The following is a 27,111-nucleotide window of genomic DNA, read 5'->3' on the forward strand; positions in this document are numbered from 1 at the left end:
ACATAGATCATCTAAGTAATATTCAACTTGCATGAATTTTTTAAGAAGCAAGGAATCCATCACTTAATAGAGGGTAAAACATGGTCTACTACTCAGAAATCACCATCTGATACTTTAGTGAGAAAATATTTATTAGATATGTTGGAAAGCAAACATATTTGGAGAAAACAGAAAAACTATTTTGGCTGTGTAGTTCCCCTTATAACTGTGCACCTACTCTAATGCTATAGGACTATGCTGTATAATGATAATGTAAAAGTCTGGTTCCTTGTGCCTGTTAAAGGACCACCTTTATATTTTCTTTTCTCATCCTTTGGCATTTTCATGATGTAAGTGAGGCCATATGAGTCAGAGATTTCCATACTTCAATGTCTTGTCTCTGACAGGGATGAGCAACAGATGTTTAGGGAGGAATATGAACAGCAGTGAAAGTGGAGAACAACTTTGCTGCCAAAAAATTCAGGGACTTTTTGAGGCATTGTTATACATAGATGGTGTCTGGTAGATGTGTTCTCACATTTTTCAACAAATTTATTACTCCATTTAGTGTTTTAGCACCCACAGACTACTACTACAACATGTGAGTTCCATCCTTTGTGAAATAAAATTGTTTCCTTTTTGCTATTTTGAAATCTGTAATTTGACAGTTTCATCTGGTATTTTCAGTTTTGTGAGATGCTGTGTTTTCTGTTTATCTTTTCCTTCTTATACATGATTTTATGAACTGAAATCTTTTTCCATCAGCCTGCAGTTTCTTTTCAACATTTCAAAGAATTATTTCTATGCTTTTGACCACTTTTGACCACTAAGATTATAGTTTAGAAAGATGACCACAATGTCTCAGGCTTTGGAGTAGATAATAGCTTATTTATGGTTTTCTAGAAGTTAAATCTGCTTAGGTTTATTTTTGCCCTTTATGTTTTTTAGCATTTAGTATTATAAACCAGCTTATATCCAAACATTATTGCAGGATCATTGTATAGCAATGCGTAATCTGTTCACGTGCTACATTTTTATTAAAGTATGTTGAGATTAATATTATGTGAATTAAATATCCTGATAATGCTAAATGAGAGAAGTTGCTAACAGCTGAGTGAGAAAAAAAGGGTGAAGTACGATGACTTCCAGTAAAATACCATCTATAATGAAACGAATATGATGAAATGCAGCTTTAAAAATGCAAGTGACTATCTTGTGCAGGAACATAAAAAAGTGTTTTGCCTAAGTTTGAATATGTGAGTCATCAATTAGTCTGCTCAGAATACAGTTTAGATGACACATTTTCTTTGACAGTTGAAGAGTTTTTGGTCTGTTCTCATCTGTCCCATATCCCATCTCACACATTCCCAGCTCTAAAGACACAATTTAGCATCCTTTTGGACAGATGTGCTGCAAGTGCTCATTCATAGCTCCTGCAGCTTAGGTGGTGCATTCTTGAGCAGGATGCTGGACCACTTCCTACGGAATTTTAGATGCTTAATAAATAAAAAAACCAGTAGTTGAGTCAAAGTAAAAGCATAGATATGGGGAATCCTGTGCTTTTTGTGCTCTCACTGGGGTCCTGCTGCACCATAGCTTTCTATCCCATTATTTGTTATTGATACTGACATTGATCATGGTAAAGAGAATAACTGTAAATAAAATTCAGAGATAATGTGTTAGTCTGCTTATGCATTACTGGACTTTTTTTTTTTTTTTTTTTATGCAATTACCCTATAAACTGAATTTGTTTTACGTTGCTCTTTCTCATACATTGTCACTCCATGGTAGTGCTTAGGGATAATTTGTTATGCAGCTGTCCATTATACAGTGACTTTTTTTCTCTTTGAAAAATGTTTGTATTTGAGATACTTTACTAGTTGTTCAGACTTCTGTTTTTACCCTCAATGCCCTTAAACACCTATACCAACTGTCTTTGAAGGCTGTGTAATTAGCTCCCATAGGCAACTTGAGCTTTTGTTTGAAGCTTCATTTAGGAGAAAAATCCCATGTGAACCATTGTATTCTTTTTTTTTAATTTCATTTTTCTGGCTGAGTTAAGAACTGCTATACATATAATGCTTACACAGCTGAAATAGGCATCTCTTTCCTTCTCTTGTTACTTGTCTTTTTTTTTTTTCTTTGACTAATGACACGCTCCTCATAGTTATACCTCTTAAGTAAATGTCAAAATGATCCTTGCTTGCTGAAGTATTATTTTTGTGAAGTAAATTTTTAAATGAGATCACACTGTAAATTAATTAGTTAGTCATGAATTCTGCTTGGTAAGGTATTCTTGTAGCCTCTGGCTTAAATAAGCTATTCCTACATAGGAAAAGAAGCTTTAGAAGAAAAGTATAATTAGATCTTTTTATTCTTTTACTTTTTGGTTGCAGAGTAATTTTCTTTTACTTGGTGAGTCCCAGTATAAAGGACAAAAGATATTAAGCACATTTTATGAAGATATTTTACTTTCCTCATGTTATTTTTGAATACTGAATGGTTGAATGGGCTTTCTATGTGGGGCACAAGCACACTAATTTTCATGGAAGAGAATATAGAATGTAGCAAAGCATGATATTGCATACAGTATAATATTCCATTACCAAAAAGGTGGAGGTTATTCTGTAACGGTATGAAAAGAGGAATTTTAATCAAGTTTTTAGTGTTTGGGTTTTTTCCTTCTGTAAATTGCTTTAAAGTGAATTATTACAGTAACTTGAATGAACAAAATGTAAATGCTAAAATTTTAGCTGAAGCTGATGTTATTTTGAGATGAATAGCTGACTAAGGTTGCAGTGAACTGTGAAAGCACAACTGAGAATGCCAAGAATGATCAGAATGCAAAATATTTCAGATTTCATTATACCGTAACTACAAGTTTTTCTTTATTTGGAGTGCCTGAATTATTTGCCCAGCTAATCTGGATATACTGTGTTTACATTAGACTGCATTACTGAAACATCCTTTTGTCTCTGAACAAAGTTGGATTGTATTACCAGGATGTTCATGTAACATATTTGATACTTACCATTGAATCATGTACCTGTTCCCAGTAAATGACTTAAGAACCACTGTACATGCTGCAAGTGCTACTAGAAATTGAGCCTCCATTTGTCTTTAAAAAATAATTTGCTCTTAAAACATTCTTATTCCTTTTTTAATGTTATTATAAAAGCCTTTATTTTCCAACAGTTTTATTTAATTTTGACACAAGGTCCATTTGTTTCTTTTTTTTCTTTTTTAATGGGCTCTAAATATATATTATTCTAGCTTCCACAGCTTTTTATGACAAAGGTTAATAATTACAGTTATGTATTTTGATTTTAGCATTAAAAATGAACTACTATGGAGATTTAATTTTCATTTTGGCTTTAGATTCCCATAAAAATGTGAATTACCTTTGAGATAATATACTTTTTTTTCTAACTGTGAAAGTCTATGGGCAAATAATATTGAGGTATATTTTGATTGAGGATGAGGAAAGGAATGTTTATCTAAGCTGTTTCACAGCTTTCTGAATATTTGCACTTCTAATCCTTATACTTGCTGGGTGTAAAATTAGCTGCTTACATAACTTCCAATTTTATCTTTCAAAATCTAAGAAAATATTTAAATTTGGATTCAAAGGTCTTTGTAAGAATACAAGCATCAATGTAGTCCTTTGGAACTAGGGTAGTACTATAATTTCCCAGTGTGTTGAAACTGGGGAAGGAGGTGCTGCAGTTTGATTGAAGAGTGAAAAGTAAGTAGAAGTTTAACGATTTAAAAACCATGATCAAAGTGATTTGACTTGATGTACATTAGATGATACATAATTGGTTTTTGCATTGTATCATGCATAAAAATTTGCACGTGCATTTGCATTTTTTTTCTTAGTAAATTTTCAAGGTATTTCCTGTTACTAAATAACTTGAATAAAGGGGAAAAAAAGGTGATTCAGGATGCTTATTAAGGAGGAGATACAGAAAATTAGATTTTTGATAGAGCTGTGAGTGTTATTTGCTATATTCTCAGCAAATAACAGTTGTAGGTGGCAATACAGAAATGGTTCCTTAATAACCATGTGTGACTTTCAAGTGTACACTTAAATATTGTTTGTTTAGGGGACATTTCTTGTCTCACCAGCTGAGAATCTCTTAGGAAATGTAGGAGCTCAGATCTCATAGCAAAAAAACACAGGCTCTATTGAAATGGAATTAACTCCCACAAGAACCTGTTCTTCTCCCCTGCTCTGTTTTACTGTGTGTATTTTACATTGCCCTGCATTTTGACCTTGTGAACATGAGCCAGTTGCTCTGTCAGCTCACATTAATGCTTAAACCCAGTAAAATATTTTAATGAAGGCATCCAAGCTCAGACCCTCTTAGGGAATGGGGGTTTTCAAGACTGCAAAAGTTCCCTACTCAAGTCAGATGATACTGAGCAGTGCCTGAATGTCTCTCAGAAAAATAATGAAAATATATTTCACTAGCATTTTCTTAAGAAAATTGTTCTACTCACCAGCATTTAGAAAGAGCTTTGGCTGGAACTGTTCTGTTGGATTGGCTATTATATTTGGGATAATAATATAGTACTTCAACAAACTATTTAAAAACACATATTGGCAGGGAAATTGCACATTATCTGAAACCATTGACTATTAAAGTTTATTTCTTTGGGGTTTTTTTGGCAGGTCAGTCTAACACAACAGACTGCAGCAATGTCTTCTGTACTTAACAAAAATTTAGAGTTTCCTGTAAAATTTGATGTAATAAGATTCACTTAATTTTCTCTAAACTGGTATCAGTAAATTGTCACAGTAATATGGATTGATTCATGAGGCATTGATACACCTCAGGAATATGTATTTTTATTTAGTATTCAAGGCAATATGGGCTCACAGCCCAGACAGCCAGTCCTGTTCTGGCCTGCCACAAGAGAAGTGTGGTTGAGGGAAGTGTTCCTGCTCTTCTACTCTGCTCTCATAGACCCCACCTGGAGTACTGCGTCCAGCTCTGGGGTCCTCAGCAAAAGAAACCCATAAACCTGTTACAGAGGACAGCCAGAAAGAGAATCAGTGCTCTGAACAGTTTGCATTAAAAAAAAAAGAAAAAAAAAGAAAAAAAGAAAGAGAGAGAGAGAAGGCTCCAGAAGAATTTATAGCACTTTCCAGAACTTAAAGGGCGACTACAAGAAAGATGGAGAGGGACTCTTTATCAGAAAGTGCAGTAATAAGGAGAGACAATGGTTTTAAACGGAAAGAGGGTAGATTAAATAAAACAAAAGGTAAAGAAAAATTATGGGGAGGGTGCTGAGGCACTGGCACAGGTTGTCTTTGGAAGCTGTGGATGCCCCATGCCTGGATGTCTTCAAGGCCAGGCTGAATGGGACTCCGAGCAGTCTGGTCTGGTGGAAGATGTCTGTGACCCTACAATTCAGTTTCTATGTTATTTAAAGCTCTGTACCCCATAGAGAATACTGATTTTTACTAAATAAAATTGAATTGTTCTTATATTTGTAGGCAGAGCCTGGAGATACTCATAATTCAGGGTTAGAAACTGAAAAATTGACTGAATAATGTGAAATAGTTTTATTTAATATAAACTCAAAAATCAGAACCCTGCAGGAACACTATTGATTAACTAATCAATGCTCCATTTTTTCCAGTTTACAAAACATCTTTAGGCTTAGGGCCTTTTCCCAGTACATTTTTTATGAAATTTTGATTAAAATATATCAAAGCATATTTTCCTGTTTAGAAATCATGAACTCTTTTTGATATGAACTAAAAATATATATTTTAAATGTTAAAAATTTTGCTCAAGGTACATCAATCCTATAACAACTGTTTTATTAGTCGTTTGTTGTTTCCTGACATTTAAATTATTCCATGAAGCCACTTATAAATATAAATTTAAAGCTCTCTAAGTTGTTTTGCAAAAGTTCTTTGAACTGTTTTGGAAAATAAGCCAAAACCAACTGAGGCATGATCAATGAAAAAGGCCTTGCTTTCAGATCCTGCTTTAAACCTGGTGAGGTCTCAGTCAATTCTCTTTTTGTCTCAAAGTTCACATTGGACATTTGGAGGGCCATGTTGTCATCCTGGCTGTCAGTTATTCAGAGAGAGAAAAGAACATTCATGCCAGATGGTCTCATCCTTTTATCAGATATGTAATGGTGATAGACAGCATGGGAGTTGGGCAGCAAGAAGAGAAACAAGATGGAGGCAAGAAATATAGATGTCAAAAATATACTTTAAATCTTTTGTCTTGTGGAACAATGGAATAGGTATTCTTTGCATCTCAAAAAGCAATATACATGGAGATTCTGGGCTTCCCAACATATAAAGGGCAACACTAGGATAATAGTGATGCAAAAATACACTGTATTTTCCTCAACTTTAATTCCTGTTCTACAAGAGATTTTACTGTTTTCAAAGACTCTAATTCTGCTTGAAGATTTCAGAGAAATATCAAGGAATAAAAAAGAGCAGGCTCCAGGGAGACCTGATTGTGGCCTTCAATATAGAAATGGACTTACATGAAAAAAGGAGAAAGACTCTTTTTTTAGGGCTGGCAGTGGCAAGGCAAGAGGCAATGGTTTTAAACCTAAATAAGGTAGATTGCACTAAAGGGGGAAAAATAAATGGAGGTGATTAGTTGCTGGAACAGGTTGCCCAGAGATGTTGTGGATGCCCCATCTCTGGAAGTGTTCCAGGCCAGGCTGGATGGGGCTCTGAGCAGCCTTGTCTAGTGGAAGGTGTCTCTGCTCATGGCAGGGGGATTGGAGCTAGAAGATCTCTAAAATCTCTTCTTACCCAAAGATTTCTATGTTGCTGTAAATGTTCCCTGTTCTAGCAGTAAATAACCTGCTTATGCAATTTTTATTTCTCAGTGAAAACACCAGCAAAACGAGACCAAGACACACAGGGGTTCTGTTAAACAAATTATTTTAATATTTTTAAATTCCATGTCATGAAAAGCTATATAATCATTGGCAGAGTATAAAAAGTAGACTCTTAACCAACTTCCAGCTCAGGTATGACTACGTGTAGTCTTACTTGTTTAGTTTTATATCAATATGCCATTCATCTCAATTCATAATGCAAAAGCTGCATCACACACACCTCACCTACACAGTCTGAAAGTTAAGGACAAGATTTTTTCCCCCTTGTACTCTGATCCTAGTAAAACTTGCTTTTCTTATGAACTTATTTTATAGATTAGAGCATGGCTTTTCTATTTCTATTTTTCTTGTTTTCCTACATTATTGGTTTGCCTTTATTTGTTTAAGATTTTTTTTTTGGTTGGGATAGTTTAATGCTTTTGGCTTCAGTTTGGATTCTTCTCTTTTGACATTATAAGTCTACAGTGTAGAAGTCTGTATTTTAGTTGTCTAGTCTTCCTTTAGAAGGAAATAAATAAGCAGGTCTAGGAAAAAATAATCTCTTTCCATATAAGAGATGAAATTTAGGTTCTGTAAGTGCCATTCATTTCTAGTTAGTTTAAAGGACTGACTGATGACTTAAGGAGCTTGCTCTGGAGTGCCTAAACTACTGGTTCTTTCCAACAGGTGAAATCACCTGGTCTCTTGGATCTGGTGTTTCTTTTTTTCCTTTTGTTTTATGAAATTTTTCATTCTTTTTAATGAAAAAAGGGCACTAGTTCTATTGAAAACAACATTGCTAATGTTTTTAGGCTTCTTTCCTTCTGGATTCTTAGTGATGATGATTTCTAGTTTGGACATCTTAACATGTAAAGTTCAATATCAGGCAAAAGTTTCAATTTAACTTAGAAGTTTTGGAAAGTGCCTTTGTAAATTAATGATTCTTCATGTTTTCTTTTCTCCCCACAAAACATCATTGGAAAGAGGTGTCGATATCAGTTCTTAGCCGTGATAACTGTGGTAGTTCATTCAGACCTTACGCAATGTGGTAAAATGCAACAGGGTATAAATGCTGACTTTAGCTTGAAGGTTGTCTCTCTTGGCTCTCTTTATGGTCAAGGGAAAGGGTCTCGAGGGGATCATTCAGAGAACCTAAACGAAACTTGGTTTTCTGTTTTGAATTGCCCATTAGAATCTTCTGCCTCCCTCTCCACTGACTGTAGTGGGGAGCTGGGAGAGCAGATTGTCAGGTCTGACTCGGAGTGTTTGAGTATCCCCAGGTAAGCACACAGGGGGCTCTGATGCCCTGGCAGCATTACAGGCATTGTACACCCTCTGTGGTGTACGTTGGGAATTAAGGTTCTTGTCCCATAGTGTATAGAGGGAGTTAACCACAGACCATTTTCTTTGCATCTTTAAAAGCAGCGTCACACTGTAGCATGTCAGATGGAGTAAAAGTAAAATCTGTTAATTCCAGGGTGAAATATACTAGATTTCATTTTTATTTTAAGATACAGAATGATAGGGGTTTGGGTGCATGTGTTATTTAGTTTTCTAGTTCTGGTTTTTTCTGTATATGCTGAGTTTCAGATAGGAGCTTTCAAATACACATACCCATGCTCATTATGTGACAGATCAGATTTTATTGCTGTTGAACACAGCAAAAATATATTTATTGAATTGAATGACTTTTATCTTGATATGATCTTTATGTAGTCTTAATAACCTTAGCCATTGTATTTATTAATTTTTAATAGATAAACATGATTTGCTAAAATACCATTATATAGGTACATCAAAGTAAAAGAAAAAATATAATCCCTGTGTATTTCTGATGTCATTTGGTAGTAAAATAGAAATTAAATTATTTTAAACTAATAGGGATAACAGGGTGAATGCAATATTAGGCTCAATGTGCAAAATGGTCCAGAAAATCACTCTTTCTTTGTTAGTAATACTGAAATTTAATGTACCTCTGACAGCATCACTTTTATGTTCAAGTTTAATTTTGTAGTGAATTTGAGAAGAAAGATTTTGTTTGTGACTAACCCTTTCATCACTTTTATGACACAGGTTTATGAAACCCTGAGTTATTAGCTTTCAGTGATGTTTCCCTGTAGTTAATTTTAAACAAGCTTACAGAAGGATATTCAGCATTTTCCCCCTTCCTAATTCTTCTGTTTTGGGAAGGCACTCTGTCTAGAATGCAACACAGTGAATCATTGGGTGATTTCGTATTTTGGGGGCAAGGATTTTTGTTTGTTTGGCAGTTTTCTGGCTTTTGTTTAGTTGTTTGTTTTACTATTTTAGTGAATTATTTTTAAGTATTATGAACATGCTGGAGCTTGAGTCTTTACTTTCTAAACTGGATTGTAGGTTTTCTTAAAACACCTCTCTCTGGGGTTAATATGGACATTTGTGGGATAGTATTCCTCTATAAAGGCTTATAGGTATGCTGCTCATTTTGGCAGAATGGTATGAGTCATTTTTAGATGGACTTGGAGCATCTAGATTCTGCATATCAGGTTACTGTTTGTGAGTCAGCAAAAACGAGTTGCTGATGACCTGTCATTTGCCAAAGACAGGGGATGTCAATACCTGTGGTACCCAGAGGCATCCTGTGCCTGGGCAGGCATGGTGCTTCCTCCCTGCTCCCACTGAGGGATCTCCCAGCTGGATCCTGCAGTGGCCCAAGCTGCAGGACCACACCTCGCCCTCTCAGTGCTGTAGGGAGCAGGGTGTGATCAGTCAGGTACAGCCCCAACAAAGATTGATGGCCTTAAGATTCCATGGTGAGTGCCTGAGGTGTCTGTGCACCAAAGCGATACATCTCGCAGAACTCCAGTTACTGTAAGGTAAGTAATTATTCTCTCTTTTGTTCTTTCTTTTTTTTTCCTCTTCCCATGGTTATTCCTACAAACATGCAAACTGATTAAACCTTTATGTATGCTTTAAAGGGCTTAACTGAAAAAGTGATGGCTGCAAAAGCTATCTATAAAAACAATTTCGGTTTCTTTTAGCCTTTAGTTTTAAAAATAAACTACCAAAAAGTCTGCCTCTTCCTGTGAAATTTTATGGACTCCCTTATCTGCAGTGACTAAATGATGAGTAGATAAATGAAATATTTATTGCATACACAGGTGGAAGAACTATGTATGCTTTCAAATATCCAGAGCTCTTGCATAATATCTGGTGATTCACAGAAGAGTAAAGATCAGAGTTTTGAAAAGCTTTCAGTCTCCTTTTGAGGTTTTAAATTCTATGGTCATCCTACTTTTTTTGTAATATAATGCTTCTAAATAAGTGACCCAGTACCTTAATTATTGTAGATATTTTTTCTCTTTCAGTGTCTGCCCTTTTGAAATTAAACAAAAAGCAGACTACTTATGTATTACTGTATATTTTCCTCTGATGGTTTTTTTTCACTGGCTTTCTCTAAGAATTCTGCTAAAAATTTTTCTTTGTACAGGGCACTGAATTCTCTCAGAAAGCCATCTCTGATTAGATTCTTCTGTTTTTTCTTCATCATTTAATTACATTTCTTAAGCTCAGTTACAAATGTAAACTCAGACACATTGCTTTTATGGTTTATTCAGTAGACTGCATTGCATATTTTGAATTTGTTAGCTATGTCCTGTTATTAAAAGAGTCTGTAAAGGAACATGTCTTTGTGATACTAGTGTGCAGTCACATTTTATATATTCAGTGACCCAATATTTTGTAGCATTTTGTACGAGCCATAAGAGAAAGTGAACAAAGACTAAATGCATGAGTCATTATTTGCTGAAAGGGTTTCTTATTCGCATTTTTATTGTGCCTCTCAGAGTGAACATGTATGTTTTTTGTTTTGCAGGGATTAAAGGTTTTTTCTAGTGAATATCAGAATAAATGGGCAGTTCTCTCCTTTTGCTGTTCTTTCAACTGGAAAGTACAATGCAGCCCCAGCATGTACTCTCCAGTATGAAAAGTATGGAGTTTTAGAGAATATTTAGAGACTAAATACTATGGTGATTTTTGGAAACTGTCTCTGTCTGGAAAAAATCCTAACCCTTTAAAGGTTCAAAAAATACATGCATTAGCAGAATAGAAAATCACCTTGACACTAAGCCAGTTGCTTTATATAATTATCTCATTGTATAATTAATACTGGGGAAAGATAGGTAAAAGTAGTTAAATACTTAATGCCAGAGGGATGGAAATTTTAATAATGTATTAATGCATTTATTGTAAAAAATAATTTTGGTTCTGAATACTAGAAAAAATATAATTTACTTGTATATTGGTATATTTTCTATTCTAAGCTGATAATAAAAAGTGGTCCAACCTCATTGTCTTGGAAGCAAGGGGTGCTATGGATTTAAAAAGATGTGATGTTTAGAAACCTCAAGTTAACGAATTCACTGAAGTATGATTTTCAAGAGAGAAAAAGCATGTAAAAAAATCCAAGGCTTTCTTACTCTGAGGAGCATACTTCAGGGGCATATTGAACCTTGATAATTGAGAAATTTCCATATAAATGTCTTTGGAAAAGTGACAAATGTAGGTGCAATACTCCAAAGCAGATAAAGAAGCATATTTTCCTCTCACATTTTCGATCCAGCAGTCATTTTATATCTTGCATAATGTCCCCATTAGATCCTGAGAAGAAAAACAGCTGCAGTTTTAACTACAGCAGCATAGCATGTTTAATTTTACTGTCCTTTGTTTCAAAATGTTTTAGAAGCACTGGTAAACTGTTTTCTATTTCAGAAGTAATGTAATCTGGGATTTAGGAAAAAAGATTTGAATTCTAAAGACATTTACTTGCTGTGTTTGGTTTTGTGTTCACTATGAAAACATAACAGAAATATCTGTTTTACTGATCAGAGTGTGGTAAAATAGCAGTATTATGATTTATATAAAAGTATAAATCTTAATCTATATAAAGTGGTCCAGAGAGTTCATAAACATGCACTTATCAAATGTTAGCTGTTTAAGCCCTGAAAACTGGTTTACAGTGAAACTCTCTGATGGAATTGTCAACACTCTACTGGTTAAAAGATTTGAAACTTTATTAAACTTATGGCATGATTGCCCATTGTCTCAGCCAGCTTTCATCATACTGACAGAACTCTGGATTTCTTTTAAAAATTGGCAATATCTGTTGGTTGTGCCTGGAATTACAATTAAAATTATGTCTACTTGGACATTTTTGTCTTTCTAAAATCAGGCTTCCCACCAATACTTATTTTAGCCGCTTGCAATAAAGGCTGAGGTTATCCATATAGAATTCTTTTTTCCCTGACATTGTGCCTTTCATCAGAAAATCTAACCTAGTATGAGTTTTTTTTTAATGGATTATTTTTCCAGATTTAGAGGGTTTGGACTTCTTTAGAGGATGCCATGTTATTGTTATTAGTGGTATCAGCAGAAGATGATCAAACATGACAAATGTCAGAATATGCTTTGTTATAAATGCATAATTTTGAATTTCAACCAATACTTTAATTTTTTTGTCTTATTTTTATCACAACAACAGATAGGAGAAAATGAAAGTTTTAGTAAAGTCAACTATAATAAATAATCCAGTGATAAATGGTATAATTATTTCCAGTTGGCAGTTTTCATTTTTTAAAGATCCTCTTTTAAATATTGTTGAAATATCTTGAATTCTCTGGATATGACTGACTAAGTGGACTTGATTTCATAACTTAAACTTTAAATAGGCTTTGAAAGTTACTGGCTGCTGATAGTTATCCTGACTGGATAAATTTTGTGTTATTAACCACCACTACAATATGTGTGACAAGAACATCAACTTTCAAGGAATAGGCGACTAATTCTTCACAGATGAGACAATGCATGTTTTGCAGTCACAGAAAATTGCTAGTGATCCTAGAGTAGTTTTTACTCTTTAGTATAATAAAGTCTTAAAAAATGTTTGTTAAAGCAGTAGTCTGGATAGAAGAAAAATTTTTTTTTCAACCAGTAACTATTTAGAAAAAATTTTTATACTGAATGTTCACAAAGAATGTTTAGAGTTATTAATGTTTTTCTATATTATTCTATACATTACAGTTTCTTTGAGAGGAAAAAATGGCCAATAGTCAGGACTTATTATTTTAAGAAACAAGTATTTTAAACAGTTTTTCACTTAGATTTCTGATGTTCAGAGTGCTATTTGGCTGGGACCAGTGCTATGGACCAGCTATAAAGAGGTTTTAAATCCCCTGCAGCATTTCTACTGAGATAAAAGTAATAAGAGGAAAATAGTTTTTCTGGTGAAGATTATCTGTCTTAAAGTAATGGTTTTGGGGAAAGTCATGAAATATGGACTGAGATGTTAGGCATTTTTTAGAATCTCAGACTGCTGGCTGTAGTAAATTTGTTGATATCAGAACCACTAAATAGGCCTCCAAAAGTAATGAAGAGAATGTAATTTACAGTACGTGCAGATTATGGTGCACATGCTCTTTGGGTTCTCTTCCTATTTCTTTTTTTAGAGCCTCCTCTTTGAAGTTGTGCAGATGTATTCTTCCCTCTTTGTTCTTTCTCTCCATTTCTTCTTGTGCTGAAGGCATTGAGGAGTAATCTGTGGTCTCATTCTGACTGCACAGTAGCTTGTGAAGATTGAGTCATATATCCTTATACTTTGCATTTTCCATCTAAATTCCAGATAAAGGTTTTCTATTTGCCATGGAATTACTTCTTTTTGATCCATTACTAAAGTAACAAATTCAGAAGGATGGAGTGTTACTTCCAATCAGAGTATGAGTGTGCTGATGTTCTATGCATCCTGGTTCCCATACAAGAGAATATGGGCAATGAGCGCTGAAACTTCCTCATACAGTTGCAGCATTGGAGGCTTTACTTAAGTGCTGTGTTTTCACCTGAATTGTCTTCATGGCTAGCCACCACTCTGCACAATATTGCATAAGAATGGTGAAGATAGCATGTTAAATAATTTTAGCTGTAAAAGTTATTGTTGGAAATTGGAGAGTAATTGTACCATTATTCCTCAGCGTACTACTGACTGTAAGAAAATCACACAGGTCACCTCAAACCGAGAATTCTGGGAGTTTTCTAATTTAAATTGCTGTTTTTAATCTTTATATTTGCTTATTATCCACTTCTTATATCAATGTGTTTCAGTCTTGTCCCCCATGATGATCTTGAATCATTGCTTGAGGAAAGCCTGCACAGTCCTGTTCATATGAGGAGATACCATTCAACCCAATGACTGTTTTTTTGTTGCCTACCTCAGAATGGGCTGCCAAAAAAATGACCCAGAAAGACAGTATGATTTGTCAGAAAAAGGGTCTGAAGAGAAATACTTAAAAATACACTTTGCTGTAATGCCTGATTTGCAAACAGATTCTCTGATGGAAGGGATCTGATTCACAGCACTGCATCTGAAAGCTCATTTTTTACCTCTTCATAAAAAATGGTGTAAGATCATAGAGGTCCTGGATCCCTCATGCTGGTAATATTGTGGTTTAACCAAGGTCACAAGACTAACTAAAATATAAAAAGTGTGTCTATATAAAGTGTATTTTAAAAAATTTTCTTTTTTGCCACCTGGCATTATTTGCCTCAGTATGCCAGTCAACTACTGGACATAAAAAGAATTTGGAAAGTTTAAAAAATGCATGAGCAGACAACAAGTTTTGCAATAGAATTTTTGTTCAGGTTGTGTTGCTGGAAGAAACCTATGTTTGGGTCTTGGGCACCAAAACAAATAAACTTCTACATTAGAATATTTAGAGTATTTATGTCTTGGTGTGCTACATGGAACTAGCATAATTGTTGTTAGACAGCAGGTAGCTTGACAGCAGAGGGGATCAGGAAAGGAAATCAAGTCTGACTTGAAGCTCCCTTTAATAGTCAACGAGCTTAAGAAAGAAGTCCAGAGGATTAATTGTTGCTTGATCTTTGGATGTAATATATATTAAAAACCCCCTCTTAAGCTGGTGCTTGAGCTTGGTCATGGAATGAGGCTATAACAGTGCTTTTTCACACGTAAGAAAATTGCCTGTTGTTATTCACTTCTGAAGGCTGTTCATGTGAGCATTTTTGTATGGGTTCCTAGTGCTGATATGCTTATCCTAACTTTACTCATGCAGTTGTTCCTATTTTTTATAAGATAATCACCACAGAGACATTTTCAGGCACCTGCAATAAACAATGCACCTTGCCATAAACAATGAAATATTGAGACTTGTACTCCTTCTTGTTAAACTCTATCATGGAGATTTACTGAAAATTAAAGAGTTTGTGAGTCTATATCATAAGGCCCTTCAGGATCTTGAATTCTTAATCTTGGCCACCCCCATATTTTTTGAGAGACAGGGCTGTTTTGTGTGTGTGTGCTTTGTTTGCCTTTTTTCTTTTAAGATGAGGAGTAAATTATTATCATCTTGTTACTGGTCTAAGGCTGATTATGACATTAGTTTCTCAGCTCCCTCCCTTCCTTTGAGTTCATAGACAAGAAGGTGCCATTGGCAAGAAGTGCTGTCCCATTCCAGGCCAGAAGATTCTTTGGGGCAATATCCAATCCAAGTAGGAAGAATAAGGGACAAATCATTACCAATTATATAAAGCCTAACAAAATTATATTTGAAAACTTGGGAGTGGGAATGATAAGGAACATTTGAAAGCAGGAATATTTCTGAGCATGTGTTTAGGTAACTAAATAAAAAAGAGTATCATGATTTGTTCCTGCACAGGTACTTAGCCTGTACTTACACCGAGCAAACTACAGCTCCTGTAGAATGTACAACACCCCACCCCTTTTTGTTCCAAACAGGCATTGTTACAGAGGATGAGATGACAGAAACTTAGATTAGAAATATCCTGGTTTGCATTTTATTTTGTGTCCATCTTTCCTAGCACTGGTTTTTTTTGGTGTTTTTTGTTGTTTTTCTTTTTTTTTTCTGCAGAAAATATTTGAAAAGCTGTAATCCCAATTTATAGTTCTTGCTTTTATTTCAAATCGCTGTTAATGACAATTTCATTATCATTTTGAGTACAACTTATTTAGATTAAGAATTTACCTTGATGAGATCCTTTGCCCAATGTACCAACTAGTGATGAATACTGATTGCAAGACCTTACCTTCCATGTAAAATAATTAATACAAATGTTTTATTCCACCTCACTGAAATGCATATGCCTATGCTTGTTTGTAGCTCCCCTGTATTTTTGAGATGACAGCAGTTCCCAGTCCAGGTTCTTACAGGATTTATAGGCTCCTGTGGTAGTTCCTCTGTTTATGCATAATTTGTGTAAAATGCCAATCATCTCATTGTCTTTACTAAAATCTTTCATGATTTTATTCTATGTGATAAATAGATCCATTATCTTTGATAATCTGAAACAAAATCTTCCAGGCTCTTGTACAAGTTAAAGGCTCTTTTTTAAATCCAGAGTTTTTGAACCAAACATTACCATCTGCAGTCAGTGAGACAACATGGCCCTTCTAATGTTAGGTTTACCTGACCTGAAAATATTGAGAAAGAGAGAAAACAGAATTTTGCATTAAGTTGAATTAGGATGAATTAAATAATCGCCAACTTTTGCCAGCCTTGCAAAGTCCTCAGGTATTTTGACCAGCCTGTGAGTCTCAATCTTTGATGATTCTTGACAAACATTGTTCATAATGTCTGGCAAAATGTTGAATCTCTTGTCTATGAATGAATTTTTCATGTTAAGTTTCTGTCTTGCAGAAATCCGTGTTATTTCTAATGACTTTAGAAGTTTGACTTTTTTTTTCATATTTCAGTGTAAAAAGTTTCTACTTGACGTAACCTTAATGTTGAAGCAGAGTAGGTGAATCTGCCTTGGCACTTGTCCCTGGAGGTCTCTGGGTCTGTTGCACTGGGAGGAGGTATCCTCTCCCAACTAATGCTGGTGCAGTGTAATTTTGTTGTATGGTCTATGGAACAGACATCACAAGGCACAAGAGCAAGTGCAGAATAAACAATCAGCAAGGCAGGGCAGTGTTACATCATGAAACATAAATAAAATTCTTCCCTCTCAGCTTAAAGGAATGTGGAAGAGAAAATACGTCATAATGTTTCTCTATTTTTAAAATGAAATTTGTGTTTTAATATAGTATTTTTGTAACATTGAATAGAAAATCCTTCTGTATCAATAATGTCAGCTTTTAGCCTTAACTCTATTGATCAGCAACTGCACCTGAGTTCTTCACTCACAAACTGTTTCTAATGTGTTATTGAAGGTAGTGAAACTAGTTAAAAAAAGGAAAAAGGGGCCAAAGAAGTGATGTCCACAGCCTCTACCCCAGGGATATCTTTCAGTCCACTTTTCACAAAACTTGACTTAAGAAAACCTTCTCTTTTCTATGAGGTATTGATGATGATAATTCTCTTAAGAATTTCCCTGTATTTTAAGATTTTTATCTGCTGCAAGAATTTTCTAACATGGCTGTAATTATCCACTTCCTTTTCTTCTCTGCCTCTCCCTCCACCCTCTACTCCAAATTTCTAGGTATTTATGAATCAAACTCAATTCCAACAGAGTAGTGTTGGTTTTTCTCACCTTGCTACAGGACTTGCAGCAGTAGGGAAATGGCCAGCCAGTGGAAATGTAATAGTTCTTCAGGTTGTGCTTTTAATAGCACATCATCCATAAAAAACAAAATAATAATCAAATCCATTGTTTTGGAAGATATCTCCCTAATGATGAGGGTAAATGAGCTTGGTACCACTGTAAGGCCAAATATAAGGAATTTAATTTGATTTCTTATTCCTTCTCAGCAAATTTTCATTCATATCCAGCATTAATCTAATTTCTGTAAAAGCATCCAGGAAGAAGAAATCAAACTACTTGATCATGGTTTCTCTTCTCTCATTTTTATATATGAATCTATTAATATTGTAACTATTTTGTGTTTGTTCACATCAATATACATTTCAAAATTACTATATACCAGGAAATATTCTTTGCTAATTGTAAAAGTCAGATCTGTACAACTATCCATTTTGACCATTATAATTACAGTAACTAAATTACTGAAACTTGATCATTGTTTTCTGCTCTGTCAATTCAAGTATCTTAAATAATTTTTAAAGCCTGGCTCCCCAGCCTGTTATCCAGTGGATCTCATTCTAGAAAAGTGCTTCAGTGAGCAAATATTTAACCTTTCCTGTTCAGGTCAACAATGAAAGTAAAGTTTAACTTAAAACATACTCCTGGTCCCCAAAATCTGACAATAACAGTACTGAGAGAGAATAAGTCATCATTAGTCTCAAAAAGATTTCATGAGTTCACAAAATGCTTTAATATTTTCTTTTTCCATTATTTTTCTTGTTCCTTTCTCTGTTGCCTTAGCTGATTGATCACACTCTGCTGAAGACTGAGTTACTGAGCGTGTCCCGTAGCTTTTGCAATGGACTTGTGTTATCGAAGGTGCTGAGAACCTGTATAATTTATATTAACCTCTCAGTGTTTGTCAGCTATTTGCCATTTGAATCTAGTTGGTAATGACAGGCCCTCTGGTCATTCTCATACCTTTTCTAGAAATTCTGTAATTGATGGGAAAAGTGACCAATGTTATGTCAAAAAATCTGCTAATAGCATAGCCTGAACTTCAGTCAGAATTTTATCATTTGACTTTGTGGGATCCTGCTGAAAACAAGTTTATTGGCCAAAGCAGATAATGTTGGTGATAGGAGCTGTAAAGCATGAATTAGTTGGGCTGTTTATATACACATGAAGTTACAAAATGTGCATTCATTTCTCCTCTGGAATATAAAAATCTGACATCGTATTTTAGAAGTAAAACTAGAGTAACTAAGTCTACCTTCGTTGCAGTAGAATGTAGAATGCATCTATGGACTTGTTTATGTTACAAGATAAATTTTATTTTAGTTGCTTCATTTTAAATTGCCTTAAATTTCCACACAACTGTCTTGGAAGAAACATAGTCATATATTTCAGTGAATTTTGTTCAGTGCTTTTTTTTGCTATTAGTTCTATAAGGACCATTCGGTATTCTTTTGCTTCCTGCTAGAAGTGGTTGCTATTTTACTCTGTGTGGTCTGTACTGTTGTCATTTAACTGGGTGCTACTTTTTTGTACAGAAGCTGCTAAGATGCCAGGTTACTCTTTTCACATCCAAGTGTTCACTTCCACATACTTCTAGAGTACTTAGTGATCTTCCATATGGACTTTTGCAGACATCCATGAATATGTTTTCTTTTTAGAAGGCTTTGTATTGAGCCTCTTTAGGGAAGGCTTGCTCTAGTGCAGACATCTCCAACAGATGTTAAGAGAATGAAAGGGGAGGAATATCCTGAACTGGTCTCAGCACTGCAAAAAAAAAGTAATGCTGGTAGAAATACCTACATCAGAGATCTGAACTGAGTATCTAAGGATGCCTCTTTGACCTGCTGATGTTTCAAAAACCAGGCTGTCATTATCCATGTGAGGTTGTTACTGCATGGTAGTGTTGTGGGAAGTTTTTCAGAAAGTGTCTCTGAAAACCCAACAGCACATACACGGTTTCCATCCTAACCTTTTGCCTGAGGGGCTCAGAACTGAAGGAACTCTGTCTAGGCAGCCATAACCATTTGATCCTGAACATTTTGGTATGTAACAGCTGTGGATTGTTAGCCCACTGCTTAAACTACTGTGGAGAAAGTTCTTTTATTGTAAAATCATGTCCTAACAATAAATAACACAGGTGCTATAGTTTTTACAAAAATACAACTTAATTTCCTCTAAACTTGTGCTCTGCTTCTATGATAGACTTAGGTGCTACTTTAAAATACAGACATTTAATTCCATCTCACCAGTATGTTGAGAATGACAGTTGAACCAGAAATTTAGGGTTTTATGTACCAAGGTAACTTCCAAGAGCTATTGAATGCACCTGTCTCATTCCATAGTGATCCAGCTGATGTTCCCTAGCAGGAACACATTTACCCTGACATCTTGGTCTTGGAGAAGCTGCTGCAGACAGCCCATCATTCATTGATGAGCTACCACCGATCTAATTCACAAGATTTGATAATGGGTCTTTACCTCCCATTACTGAGGCAACTGGACATTTTCACAGCAGTTATTTTATGCTTGCTCTTTTATGGAGGCATCAAAACAGCTCAGTATGATCTATTTCGTCTCTTCCAGACTGAAATATGAATCACAGAGATATTTTAAAACTTAAGTTCATTGTATGATATCACATTTACATTATAATTGTGGACACAATCAAGAGAGGGAGAAAGAATATATACTGACTCAAAATCATTATAAAGGTGGAGTTTTAAAAGTTCAACAGTCCAAAATAGCCTCCAGATGTTATTAGGGAAAACAATTCTCAAATGACAATTCATGTCACTAATATTTTCTTAGTTTGGTCATTATTGAAATAGCTTTATTTTTTATGTAATGGTGATAATACACACATCATGATGGAGTGTTTCTTTGAAAAAAAATTCTCCCTGTCATCAAACTTAAAGGTTTCCTTTGAAGAACCAGGATACTTCCAGCTGCTGGTAAAAGCACCTGCTGAACAATCCCTGTGGTAAGAAACTGAAATGCTTAAAAAAGATTAGACTCAAAATTAGATGAAATGATGTATAGATGAAGTCTATTATAATATATTCTCTGTGATGGCTGAGCAAATAAACTTTGATGTCAGAATGCTTTCCTTGGAATCTGAACTCACTATTATTGAGGTGAAGAAAATCTAGGTTTCTGCTAAGTCTTTAGTTTTTCCATGTCATGCTACTTTATCATGGCTTAACATGCTACTTTGTCATGGCTTAAATATATTGCCGTCAGATTTGGTTGATGCTTTACATTAAGCATAATGTATTCATAAGCTAGTTTGCATAGGTAGAAAATGCTGTGAAAAATTGTAGAAAAATGTGTTTACAATTTATTTAAGGCAAATGAAGATATACATTTGCTTTCTACTATTTTCACATTTTCAACACATTTTGAATGTGAGTTTTGACGACTGTTTTTGGAAATAATTAGTCCATTGCTTTTCACTGTTTTTTTTTTCTTTTTTTAATCTTTGTAAGAAAAAACATTTTTAGTTTTATGGTATGTGCAGCACATCAGACTGAAATAGATGCCACAACTATTTTCGCCTGAAAGTTGAAAATTATGCCCAAATTTAACTTCTTACTAAAACAAAAACTTCAAACTAAAAGTATGATAATACATAACTTTATTGGAGACCTAGAACATAATGCTGGAAAATGCTGGAACTAGTATCACAAAATATGAAATACTGGACCTGCACAATTTTAAAAATAGTTTAAATGAAATGTCCTGACCAGCATGTACATTTGTAGGCAATAGTACTGTAGCAAGGCACTAATCAGCTAAGTACCATAATCCTCCTTATAGGGTAAATTCTTACTTGACCTCCAGCTATATACAGCACATGGTAACAGCATTAAACTATAACACTCCTCTCATGCTCTCAATAGCTTCCCATTGGGTCAGCTCTCTGACTTGAATTGCTGCTGTTGCAGATACTAAACTTTATTTTTTTCCTAGATGCCTTATATTTTATAAGTGCATTTTGGGGGGCAGGGAAGGTTTTGTAAAATACATACCTAAAAAATTGTGGCTGGAAATGAAGAGACTGTTTGTGTGATTTCCCTGAACCGAGAGGATTAAATGAAAGCGCTAGCGAGAACAGAAATTGATGAATTCTCATGAACCCGAGGCTTCCAACTTCCCAGATGTGCAGTGGCTGATCAAAAGGTAAAGCAGGGAAGGAAGATACAGAATGTGTTGTCTGAAAACATGTCTATGCTCAGCATTTCTTGTTCTTCTGGGGGATGATTAGGGAGATATTTTTTCACTTTTAGTAAAAAACTCAACGGAAGTACTGAGAAACTTTTTCTTGGGCTTCATATATATGCAAATATTATAGTTAAAAAAATCTTTTGCTACCCTATAATTTAGTTTCTTAAATTGTATTCTATTTTCTGTGATAAAAATATTCTTGAAACACTATATTTATTTTAATAAAAATAGTATATATAGAATTTTGAAATGTTTTTTATTTTGTATTATTTGTATTTTTTAGTAACAGTTCAGTATAATATTTACTCATTCTTATGTTAGTGTTTCTGTGACTTACTATTCTTTTAACACCCTGTATTTTTAAGTAATTTGAATCCTGCTGTTATACAGTTGTTAATTGATTCCACCCTTCTGCAAATGGTTTCTGTAGTGTCAGCACTGATGCAGATAACAAGAATGCCCATTCCTACCAATTATTCTTGAAAACAATCTAATAAATTTGCTATTTAGTATAGTTTTTATTATTATCTTTTTTGAGACAATTTTTTTACTGAAAAAGGTGCAATATTGCTTGTTTATCTATTAAGAGGAAACAATTAGCAAAATATTAATTTTGAAAATGTTCAGAAGTAGAAATAATGAAAAATCTTGGCGTGTTTAACCTCTTTTAAGAGGTAAGCATTCATCAATATAGCTGAAAGAACACTCAGTAAAATATAGTTGTTTTATTTCTCAGTTTGCACTTCTCTAAAATCATATTATATGTTATAAGGCTACTGAATGATCAAGCAAAATAAAGGAGGTTAAAATAATTTCCAATGTTAGTCCAGGTTTCCTATTTGGGATGTTTTTGATTTAAGGAAAAAAAAGTGAAACAAACATATTACCTAAATATTTGTAGATTAGCCATTGATGCTTACAATCACCTCTTTTGTTCAGCAATTTTTTCCATGTTGGAACTCTTTTCCTCATACAAATTGAAAGTAGCCCTGCTGCAGTGACAAATTTTTGCTGAATTACTTGTATAGAATAAAAATGTATTGTTTCATATGTTTGTGCATTCATGTCAAGTTCAAAGCAAAATTATCAGTGGTGACTTTAATTATATTAATGTTTTATTACTACATATTTCCTTTCGTTCTGTTGATGCAAGCCTGCAGCCAGTGAATTCTTATTTTCAGATAAAATCTAATAGAGATCAACATCTGCTCTACCAATCTCATGCTTCAGTAAATTTTTTAAATTGTAAACTTAATTTGTATTCATTGTAAGCTTAATTCATATTCTTTGGAGATATTTAGCTGGAATGTATTCTAATGATTCTAGGTATGGTTTCTATAAGATAAAATTGCAAGGCATGGCTGAAATGAGGAATGAAATATTGTCTCACATGAGCTTTACCTAGTGGATTCCCTAGATGTGTGAGTGTTAGATGTACTTCAGAACAATTTAAAACCATATTGGTCAAATGCAATAAGCACCTTTTCTATTTATCAAAGTAGGCTGTTTAAATTAATTAACTTGTGAATTGTGCACTGGTGGATTACATTCTTCAATTTTTTTTTTTTGAGGGGGTGAGAAACTAAGGAGAGGGGAACTGACAAAGCATAAGTTTATTCTAGTATAAAACTAGACAGCACAGAGGAACTGTAAAGAGAGATCTTGGTGAGAACTGGAACTGCTTTGAAGTAAAAAAAAATACCTCTTTTTTCAATAAGGGAGCCATAGTTCCTTTGAATAATGTGCAAAATGAATTTTCATGTACAGTATGACTCAGCAGAGGCAGAAGTTATGAGGAGAATGAAGAGTTAAATCATTACCAGCTAGCCTCTTAAAACCACTGCCAGAAAATTTGCAGATTTTTCAGTCTGGCAAAGGAAGTCTGAGGAGATGGTTTCCTAAATGAGAGAGTAGAACCCTCCCTGTGAAAGGCAGGCAGACCCTAAAGTTGCACAGCAAGTTTTCTGGGTTCGTTGCACTCGTGGGGCTTTGGGTGCCAGGTCCAGCTAGAGCTCAGCTCAGCTCCTGGCAGCCTGGGAACTCTGTGACAAGTGCTTCATCTGCTCCCTGTCACTGTGGTTTTAAAACAAGTGTCCTGACTGTTTGTTGAATTCAACACATAGAAATACAAAATTTCAAATAGTAGAAGAACTATTCTTAAATGATCACTCAGGGACCAACAAATGCACTTTCCCTGCCAGAAGCCGTATAATAAAGGAGAAATGAAGCTGTGTTCAGGGTATTTGATGAGGTCTCTAACAAGAAGCTCTCTATCTTGCATGGCTTTTGTGAAAAAGTTCTGGTGGAAAATGTCGATTTTTTACCTTCTCTGAATTATTCTTTCATGTATTGAAAGGATCACATTTTGAGCTAAGCAAAATTACAATATATGCAGGAGAGATATTTTCAGTTTTAATTTTCCATTCAACTTTATTCCTTGATAATTTATAGGAAAGAAAGAACAAAATTTGAAAGCATTGTCTAGTAAAGTATAATTAGGTCTTACAAGTAGATGGCCAGTATTCATTTCCAAGTAGCTGGCGGCTCAGGCCCACTGAGAGTATTATTTAATTGACACAAACTGTCATTTTTTAATTGACCCAAAGCTTCTGATGAATAATACTCTTCAAGTAAATGCAGCTTGCTTCAGGGGGTCAAACATAACTGTAGAATGATATTTTCATGAAGGCTTTCTCCAGTTCAAATGTGTATTTTGTTAGTCTGAGGAAAAGATTTTTAGCAGGAGGGTCTGGTATCCAATTTTGACAGTGATATAAATACTTTGCATATTACAATGTTTTTTCATGTCTCTGACTTCTGAAATGTGATGAACACCTAATTTTTTAAATATCCTTTTTTACAGTACATTTTGGTCAATTTTCTAAAAACCTAAATCAAAGCAGAAGAGTTTTTCTCTTTAAGGCAGAATACAAATGAATGTCAAAGAGTTTCAAGATATCTAGTTCCATTATGGAAATCACAGCCATCAAAGCTGAAGAGCTGTCTTATATTCTTCTATGTTATATTTGAAGCACTTAATTCTATTGTGATGTGGAGGAGTTGAATAATTTAACTTTGTGAGCAGGAGTAGAGATTTCAGTCAAGCTATTTGTTTTTCCATAATATTAGTGATATCTGTAGTGCGCTGTAAATAAGGTTTCCATAGTGTAGGGTTATGGGTTGTGTATTAAAAGACCAAATGTCATGTATTGATAAATTACAATAAAAATAAATACACAGTAATAAGTAGGAAAAAATAAGTTTCATATTCTGTAGCTGAAAAAAAACCCCCATTTATAGAAAGTGCCTGACAAAGAGATTTTTGCAGAGTTTTTTAAACATAATAGAGATTTTATTTTATGATTGTTTCAAAGTAGCAACCACAATGGCCTGGAGGATTTTTCAGAAAAGGTGTGATAACCTTTACAGAAAAGGTGGTAATCCTTCTGACAAGAGATATATAGTGCTTAGTTCAGCTGGCAGCTGGAGGGTGCATATCACACCCTTAAAGTTCACTTAGCTTTTAGAGTTCCAGGGAAGTCCTGGAAAGGCAGGAATAGTCATTTTCCGTGGTGTATCCAGCTGGGGATACCTGATGAAAGGGTTTTATTAAGGTATCCTTAAGGTAGTTACTGGTGAGAAATGGATTAGACATGAAGGTGAGTGAGAATTAGCCAGTGATCTAAAAATAGCAGCAGATTTTTAATAGTAGGGACAGGTCATAAGTTTTCATCAGTGTCATCAGTACTAGTTGCCTCCTACTGTGATTTCATAACTCTGATTTAAAATGTGTAGCATTCACTGTACAACTCTGTATATAGCAGGTATTTTTAAAATTAAAAAATTGTTGAATATTTAATAAGAAGGGTCTGGTGACTGTGGGGCAGGATGAGCCCTCTCCTGGCAGAAGTTTTCTGGCTGATCAGGTGTACAGGTACAGTTAATTTATTTCTGATGGACAGGACTACAGCTTCTGGTTAGTTCAGTAACTTCAGTAGTGAAGTAAGCTGACTTCAACAGGAATGAAATTATTTAGAAAGGGGGTTTGATGGTGTCAGCCAACATAGGCCAGGAATTCAATTAGTTACTCTTTTCTGTTAGGCTGCTTTCTCTGAAGAAAAGCACTATATTTGCAGGTAGGTCCTTTTTCTTGCATGTGCCCTAGTAGTCACCACACACAGGGCAGCCATGCAAAGCTTTTTCCTTCATGAAAGGTTAGAGTAGATTGAGGACCCAGCTGCTCTTCACATTACTGCCAGCTATAGATGGTTTCCTATTTTCATATCTTAAATGGGGGAAGGAAAATTACTGTTTGTGGTAAATGTAGCACAAGAGGTTAGAGAATGTTTGTACAAGTGGTATAAAAATACAATGCTAAATCAACACATTCTCCTCTCATTAACATAGTTAATGCTAGAAAAAACAGGTGTGCTTTTTAGTAAGTCATGTGCCAGTTTATCTGATGATGTATTTCCTTAAAAGAAATACATTTTCCTCACCCACAAGTCTACAATGTTTTTACTTGTACAGAAATCCATGTCTTTTATCCCCCTCAGCCTTTTCCCCATGACATTATAGCCATAATGTCATCAGAAGAGGATTGCATCCATATGAGGACACTGTGACATGGAGTGATATATTTATTTATTTATATGTATATATTCACATGCACATGTTTTGTGTATGTTTATATAATCTTCTATTTGTAGCTGGAGCAATTCTTACTGCTGTGTTGTTTGTATTGCTGTAGATACACAGATATGTAGATGTTTAATACTGAAGCACCTGTACACCCAGGCTGCTCCAAGGCACACGTTGAAATTTGTCAAACTAGAATCTGTATGGCTTTGTGTGTTACACTGTTCATCATGGAGCTGCTCCTATAAACCATGTGTTCTAGAGTGTTTTAGTGCTTTGGAGGATCAAATTGATGCAAACAATGTGTCTCTGAAGACACATGATCTGTAGGTTATATAGACTGAGTATACACAGTGTGAGTATTAAGAGTATAGTATGTGTACATTTCATGTGTTCATGTATTTGTCTTGATTTTGCAATGAGATTCACTTGGATGAATGCCTGTATCTGATGAGTGCAGATTTTTCCTATATGGGGCACACAACTGGGGTGAGGAAGTTATGCACACTTTTGCTATAGCCATGACAGAAATTTTCAGGAATTGGGTAATTTGCTGTTGGAGCAATTTATTTTGGGATGTGGCATAATTTTTCATAATCTGAAGTATTTAAATGAAAAATATTTATCTTAAAGCATTTCTGCATCTAATCTCTGTTTTCTTAATGAAGGTTCTATGTCTTTGCAAGCTGTCTGCATTTGGGTAGTTCTGTTGCTCTAACTGCCCCTTCCTGTTGGCCATTCTGGTTTTAGCTTTATGAAACTCTGTTCATGTTACATTATTCAAGTTGAGTCCCCAGTAGCAGAATCTGTAGAGATTTTGTAAAACGAACAGAGGTTATAATTTGTGCTGGTACT

At 34.7% G+C, this 27,111-nt stretch overlaps 1 protein-coding gene across 1 annotated transcript in view; it reads left to right on the plus strand.

Annotated features, from left to right (window-relative positions):
- RIMS2 (regulating synaptic membrane exocytosis 2) overlaps positions 1 to 27,111 on the plus strand; it is a 446,152-nt gene that overhangs the window by 160,559 nt on the left and 258,482 nt on the right. The gene's annotated exons all lie outside the window — the stretch shown is intronic.

The sequence above is a fragment of the Haemorhous mexicanus genome, chromosome 1 (assembly GCF_027477595.1).
Source record: "Haemorhous mexicanus isolate bHaeMex1 chromosome 1, bHaeMex1.pri, whole genome shotgun sequence".
In the NCBI taxonomy this organism is placed as follows: domain Eukaryota; kingdom Metazoa; phylum Chordata; class Aves; order Passeriformes; family Fringillidae; genus Haemorhous; species Haemorhous mexicanus.